This window comes from Cetorhinus maximus, chromosome 3 (genome assembly GCF_964194155.1).
Source record: "Cetorhinus maximus chromosome 3, sCetMax3.hap1.1, whole genome shotgun sequence".
Classification (NCBI taxonomy): Eukaryota; Metazoa; Chordata; class Chondrichthyes; order Lamniformes; family Cetorhinidae; genus Cetorhinus; species Cetorhinus maximus.
Window position 1 is genome coordinate 12,164,453 of NC_135881.1, and position 7,881 is coordinate 12,172,333.

The following is a 7,881-nucleotide window of genomic DNA, read 5'->3' on the forward strand; positions in this document are numbered from 1 at the left end:
GCAAGTGTAACTTGATAGCACTGTTGATGACCCCTTCCATCACTTTACCGTTGATGAAGAGTAGACTGATGGGACGGTAATTGGCCGGGTTGGATTTGTGCTGACTTTTGTGTACAGGACATACCTGGGCAATTTTCCACATAGCTGGGTAAATGCCAGTGTTGTAGCTGTACTGGAACAGCTTGGCTAGGACTTGGCAGGTTCTGGAGCACATGTCTTCAGTACTGTTGTCGAAATATTTTCAGGGCCCATAGCCTTTGCAGTATCCAGTGCCTTCAGCTTTCTTGATATCACATGGAGTGATTCGAATTGGTTGAAGACTGGCACCTGTGATGCTGGGGACCTCCGGAGGAGGCCGAGATGAATCATCCACTCGGCACTTCTGGCTGAAGATTGTAGCAAATGCTTCAGCCTTATCTTTTGCACTGATGTGCTGGGCCCCTCCATCATTGAGGATGGGGATATTTGTGGAACCTCCTCCTCCAGGAGTTGTTTAATTGTCCACCACCATTCACGACTGGATGTGGCAGAACTGCAGAGCTTAGATCTGATCCATTGGTTGTGGAATTGCTTAGCTCTGTCTATCACTTGTTGCTTATGCTGTTTGGTACGCAAGTAGGCTTGTGTTGTACCAATTTGACACCTCATTTTTAGGTATGCCTGGTGCTTCTCCTGGCATTCCCTCCTGCACTCTTCATTGAACCAGGGTTAATCCCCTTGCTTGATGGTAATGGTAGAGTGGGGGATATGCCGGGCCATGAGGTTACAGATTGTGTTTGAGTACAATTCTGCTGCTGCTGATGGCCCACAGCACCTCATGGATGTCCAGTCTTGAGTTGTTAGATCTGTTCGAAATCTATCCCATTTAGCACGGTGGTAGTGCCACACAACATGATGGAGGTTATCCTCAATGTGAAGGTGGGACTTTGTCTCGACAATGACTGTGCGGTGGTCACTCCTACCAATACTGTCATGGACAGATGCATCTGTGGCAGACAGGTTGGTGAGGATGAGGTCAAGTATGTTTTTCCCTCTTGTTGGTTCCCTCACCACCTGCTGCAGACCCAGTCTAGCAACTATGTCCTTTAGCACTCGGCCAGTAGTGGTGCTACCGAGCCACTCTTTGTTGATGGACATTGAAGTCCCCAACCCAGAGTACATTCTGTGCCCTTGCCACCCTCAGTGCTTCCTCCAAGTGGTGTTCAACATGGAGGAGCACTGATTCATCAGCTGAGGGAGGACGGTATGTGGTAATCAGCAGGAGATTTCCTTGCCCATGTTTGACCTGATGCCATGAGACTTCATGGGGTCCGGAGTCGATGTTGAGGACTCCCAGGGCAACTCCCTCCCGACTGTATACCACTGTGCCAGCACCTCTGCTGGGTCTGTCCTGCCAGTGGGACAGGACATATGCGGGGATGGTGATGGTGGAGTCTGAGACATTATCTGTAAGGTATGATTCTGTGAGGATGACTATGTCAGGCTATTGCTTGACTAGTCTGTGAGACTGTTCTCCCAATTTTGGCTCTAGCCCCCGGGTCTTAGTAAAGGGGACTTTGCAGGGTCGACAGGGCTGAGATTGCCGTTGTTGTTTCCGGTGCCTAGTCCGATGCCGGGTGGCCTGTGCGGTTTCATTCCTTTTTTGAGACTTTGTAGTGATTTGTTACGACTGAGTGGCTTGCTAGACCATTTTAGAGTCAACCACATTTGCTGTGGATCTGGAGTCACATGTAGGCCAGACCGGGTAAGGACAGCAGATTTCCTTCCCTAAAGGATATGAGTGAACCAGATGGGTTTTTACAAGATTTGACAATGGTTTCATGGTCATCGTTAGACTTTTAATTCCAGATTTTTATTGTATTCATATTCCATGATCTGCTGTGGTGGGATTTGAACCTGGGTCCCCACAGCATTAGCCCGGGTCTCTGGATCATTAGCCCAGCGACAATACCATTACAAGGGATAAGTGTTGGACAAGGCCCCAGGGAGAACACCCTTGATTTTTGGAATTGTGTGTCGGGAGCATCCACCTGACAGGGGAGATGGGACCAAGTTTACAGCATTCGGCAACTCTCCTTTTTCCCTCAGCAACACCCTGGGGCTTCCAGCCGTACCTTGGGTACCTCCTGTCCCACTGGCAGGACAGACCCAGCAGAGGTGGCGGCACAGTGGTATACAGTCGGGAGGGAGTTGCCCTGGGAGCCCTCAACATTAACTCCGGACCTTCTCATTGGGCCTCTCTCCTCAGGAACCCCGCCCGCTGCCCTTATTTGGATGGTGAATGTGGAGGCAGCCAATTAGAAGACAGGGATAGAGCGCACCATGAAGACAAGTGTGGGCTCAGGACCAACGACATCAGATTCTGAGGCCCAGTGGAAAAAATTCAGTCAGATATATCAACATGCTGGAAAAAGTTGAATTTGGAGACAATTTACAAGCCTACAAGCAAGGATGGACCGGAAAGGCCCGCCCAGTCCATCTAGCCTGCCGCACGCAATTTTGATCTCTTGTACTTCACATGATATACACTCACCACTGACCCAAAAAGTATATGATCTTCTGGGAGAAGTGTTAAAAAAAAGCAGGTTAAAAACTGTGGGACAATTTGTTGGCCGGGGGGTGGTGGGAAGAAATTGGAAATTCCTCTCTGATCTGGCCCCAGCTCGTTTGGCAATCGGAACTAATTTAAGAGTCTACTCTGCCCCTCCTAATTCTTAGCCAAATGCACTTATTATATCCGGCGATCTCCACCCCAGAAAACCGGTCCAGCTCTTGCTTGAAGGAGTTCAGCTGATCGCCATCCATCGCATGAGTTGGTAGCCGATTCCAAACGTCCACTTTTCCGCCTCCCAACATCTAACTTGGATCTGGCCTTCTTTATACAGCATAAATGTGACCCCTGAAGTTTCTCTCTAATCATAATCTCATGTGCTGTGTGTTTTTTTTTTAAATCGCAGGTGGATGCCTCCCAGTCACTCAACTGTCTGAAAGGGAGTAGCATGAAACGTCTGGCCTGTACCATCGAGACTGAAAGCCGTCTGGAGTTTAACCCGAGTCCTCTCCCTCCCTCTGAGGATTCCACATTGGAAAAGTTAGAAATCCAGCCTTCCTGTGCTCCCGGGACTCTCTCTCTCTCTCTCTCTCTCTCGTTGGGCCGACCTTCCTGTTCAACAGCCACCCAATTGATGACTGTTTTCCCATGAACTTGCGGGAGGACAGTAGCTGTCGTTTAGTGACTGACTCTAGTGACTGGCTGTTTTCTTGTCCCAAGGGGCACACCCGGTCGGGAGTCTTAACAGGGAAGGAAGTGGTTTGTATTTATATAGCGTCTTTCTCAACCTCAGCACGTCCCAAAGCACTTTACAGCCATCGAACGGCATTTATTTTGAAATGTGGTCACTGTTGGAATGCAGTGAAATGCGGGCAGCCAATTTATACACAGTAAGATCCCACAGACAGCCAATTAATTACCCTCAGGAGCAAAGATACTTCCCAAAGATATTTGCCCAATAACTATGGTAATGGCTATGCAACAAGACAGTGTTAAAATTGCTTTGTATCTGAAAAATAAGCCTAAAATACATCTTACAGTCCAACTAACTGCTTTTATTTTTAAACAGCTCTCCACCCGAGCCTTAACATTGACCGGGCTGCCAGGCAGGGAAAATAAACATTGCATCTTGATCATTTGATTTTATTTTCTGAAGAAGTCTCCAGGGAAGTAGATATTGTCCGCCTGGTTTTGTAGGAAGATACCACTGAAAAGGCTTCACAATGAGATAGAATCTTCTGGAACTAGTCTACTTTTTTTTTAACTCTTTCATGGGCTGAGGACATCATTGGCCACGCCAGCATTTGTTGCCAATTGCCCTTGAACCGGGTGGCTTGATAGGGCCATTTCAGGGGGCAGTTAAGAGTCAAACACATTGCTGTGGGTCTGGAGTCACATGGAGGCCAGCAGGCTTTCCTGGGAGATTAGAGAACCAGATGGGCTTTTACAACAATCAATGATAGTTCCGTGGTTACCATTACTGAAATTACCCTTAAAGCTCCAGATATGTTAACTGAATTCAGATACCTCCTGCTCCCATGGTGGGATTTGAACTCACGTCCCTATCACATGAGCTTCAGTTACTAGTCCAGCGATATTACCACTAAAACCGCCATCTCTCCTCATCGAATCATTGCATTGTACAGCACAGGAAGAGGCCTTGCTGCCCATCTTGCCTGCCCTGGCTGGCTCTTTCTCATTCTCCTGCTTCCTCCTTATCGTCCTGTAAATTTTTCCTTTGCAACAATTTATCAAATTCCCTTTTGGGATTTACTATCCAATCTGTTCGCACCACCACTTGAAGCAACGCATTCCAGATCACAACCACGTGCAGCCTCATTTTTTATTTTTTCCTCCTCTCGCTTTTGGTTCTTTCGTGAATTATTTGAACGTTGCGTTGGATGTGTAACTGCAGGCGGGAAACGATGGATGTTGGATTTGGGTCTATTTGGCGTTCCAGTGATAGGACCGTCATTATGTACTGTTTTTCGTCAACCGTTCAGAACGAGGTGCTGTGGGAAACTGTGTGCATCCAAAGATGATACCAAGTTATGTGTGAGATTTGGGGGCGGTAGAGAAAGATCACCTGTCAGAAGCAATCCTGATGCAGTGGGAGGTTGAGCCCACATCTGACATTCAACCGAGCAGAGTACAATGTTATGCATATGGGAAGGGTAAATGCTGACTCCACACCCATGCTTGAAGGGAGAACAAAGCAATTGAAGTTGATGGTGAAAGAGAGATTAGGATATCTTAGTGCGATGAATCTCTGAAGGCCCGTGACCTGTGGCCTGAAGCTATTATTAAAGTGGACAGGAGGGTAGAGTGTATTTTCAGGTCAATTCGCCATAAAAATTTCAGTTTGCCCTTGTACAAGGCCTTGGTCAGGCCTCAGGTAGAAAACTGTGTCCAGCTCTATTCTCCCGACCTGGCGGGTGAGAGTGAGGCTTCAGGAAAAGAGCAAAAAGGAGAGTTTATGAAATCGATTTGCAGTTTGAGCCGTCGTAATTATGGTTACGATGGTCTCATCGTGCTCGAAATACTAATTGGAACGTGGAAGAGAGCAAAATGTAACATGGACACTGTACCTTCACAAAATGGATCCTGGAAAGTCAGATGACACCTTAGATACCTGGGAAGTTACTTGAAAATGTACATGCAAATTGACTACCCAATCACCATTTCAATGGAAAGACAATGGCCAATAGACCTGTTGGCCCCTTGGCCATAGGACTTCAAATACAAAAAAAAGGTGAGCTAATCATAACTAGAATGTTGATAGAATATCAATGATCGATCGATGTGCAGCAATCATATCGGCTCCAGTCCATTGTGTGGGAAATGGGATGCATCGATACTGTCATCACATGACGGAAATTAGCTGGAGAGGGGGCCAATATCGTATTAATGCACAAAGGAGCTAGCAAAGCAGTCTGGCACCAGCAGCACAGGGAGATCGCACCCAGTAAAGAAAAAAAGAAGCAAAGAATCCTGCTTTTCAAAGACAGTCATGGAAAAGGGGTTAATTTGTTTTACCTGCAAGAATGCATTTTTTTATTCATTGGATTTGGGTGTCATTGGTTAGACCAGCATTTATTGCCCATCCCTAATTGCCCTTGAGAGGTTAGTGGCTTACTAGGCCATTTCAGAGGGCATTTAAGAGTCAACCACATTGCTGTGGGTCTGGGATCACATGTAGGCCAGACAGTTAAGGCAGCAGATTTCCTTCCCTAACAGAATTAGCCATGGTGGGGTTCAAACCTGGGTCCCCAGAACATTACCCTGGTTATCTGAAGTACTAACCCAGTGACAATATCACTATGCCACTGCCTACGGCAATATCATTCCAACTCAGGATGGTGAATGGCTTGGAGGGGAACTTCCAGGTGGTGGTGTTCCCATCTGCCAGCTGCCCTTATCCTTCTAGATGGTTGTGGTCGTGGGTTTGGAAGGTGCTGTCTAAGGAGCCTTGGTAAATTCCTGCAGTGCATCTTTTGTAGATGGTGCACACTGCTGCCACTGCGCATTAGTGGTGGACGGAGTGAATGTTTGTGGATGTGGTGCCAATCAAGTGGGCTGATTTGTCCTGGATGATGTTGAGCTTCTTGTGTTGTTGGAGCTGCACTCATCCAGGTAAGTGGAGAGTATTCCATCACATTCCTGATTTGTGCCTTGTAGATGATGGACAGGCTTTGGGAGTCAGGAAGTGAATTACTCCTGCAAGATTCCTAGCCTCTGACCTGCTCTTGTAGCCACAATATTTATATGTCTAGACCAGATCAGTTTCTGGTCAATGGTAACCCATTGAAGTGGGGGATTCAGCGGTGATAATGCCATTGAGTGTCAAGGGGCTACAGGAACTTGGTTGTAATTTCACCTGGTAAAACCAGAAACTTCCAACCTCCATTTGCCCTCAAAGAACCAGGAGAAGATCCTACATGTTTATACCATTTTCTACTTCCATCTTAAAGACTGGTTAAACAAGTGACTTGTTTCTTGTTTTTCGTTAGTAATCTAAGTGCATGTTACATCTCTATAAGTCAACGCTTCTTGTGTGTATGTGTGTCTGTGTGTTTGGAGAGTGGGCGTTTATTGCATTTACATTTTTGGGTGCTACGAAAATAAATGTTTATCCTTTATTTTGATTTAACCTTACAAGAAAGCCTGTTTGTGTCTGTTCTTTAATGTCACAGCACTCAAAGGGGTTAGCACTCCTTATCAAGAAATACACCTTGTTGGCAGTCAGCTGATTGCAACATAATCCCAACCATAACACCGGAGCTGGAACTCGATACATTAAGGAAAGGTAGACAAGGGTTATTTGATTGATGGTGATAAGATAACGAAAGGACTACATTTATGTTTGTCTAGACATATCGGATAGGATTTTCTCTGTGGGCTTTGGGACCCTGATGTCAGGGTCAAATGGGGGCCACCATCCTGCACTGTGTGGGAAACAGTGACCTGGTAGTGATTTTTCCCTGAATTGGCCAATTACTGAGCAGAGGGCAGGCTTACCATCCAAGGTTAAGATGGTCAGGCTCTTGTAGCTGGAGGGCCACTAGGAGGTCCTCCATCACTGAAGAAGCAGCAGGCTGCTTTTTCAGCTAAGTGAAAAGGAGGGCACTTGCACTTGGAGGCTCCCCCTCTCTCCAACTTTTTAAAAATTTAAAGTGAAAAATCACCTTTAGCAGCCAGGCCACTGATCTGGAGGGGACCCCTTCCATAGGGTGGCCTGTGGCTTGAGCTGAAGCCGTGCAGGTGAGGGAGGGCCGCAAAGCATGCCTGGAGCACTGAAGTTCCCCCCCCCTACCCAGCTGGCCTGCCCCTTGATGGCACATGGGGCCTGGAGGCCCACTGGAAAATTACAGTCAGCCCCCGACAATGGGCCTTGTGAATAGGCCTTTAAAGAGCCTGAGCTGGTTAGCGGCAGGTAAGCCTGCCTCACTCCCCGTCCTGCCTACAGGAAGATGGCCAAACGGTGTGAAATTCTGCAGCCGCCCGCCACCTTGGGGTTGTGGTTAGGGTTAGGGTTGTTTCAACTGAACAGATCAAGGAGGGGGTAAGAATCGTTCTTTCGAGTTATGTAAGGCCAGATCTGGGTTAGACGTCAGGAGGCGGCTCTCTTCCCAGAGAGCAGGGAACCTCTGAGACAAGCTGCTGGGTCACGCAATGGGTACTCATCGTCTGAATCCCCTCAAGTGGGAGCTAAACATGTATCTGGCTGGGACAGATTCACTCGGTTTAAGGGGTAAGTATTGGTAACATTAATCAGGAAAAGGGTGTCTTCCTGGAGTAATTTTGGCTAGAGAGAAACTTGCCAGGTTTTT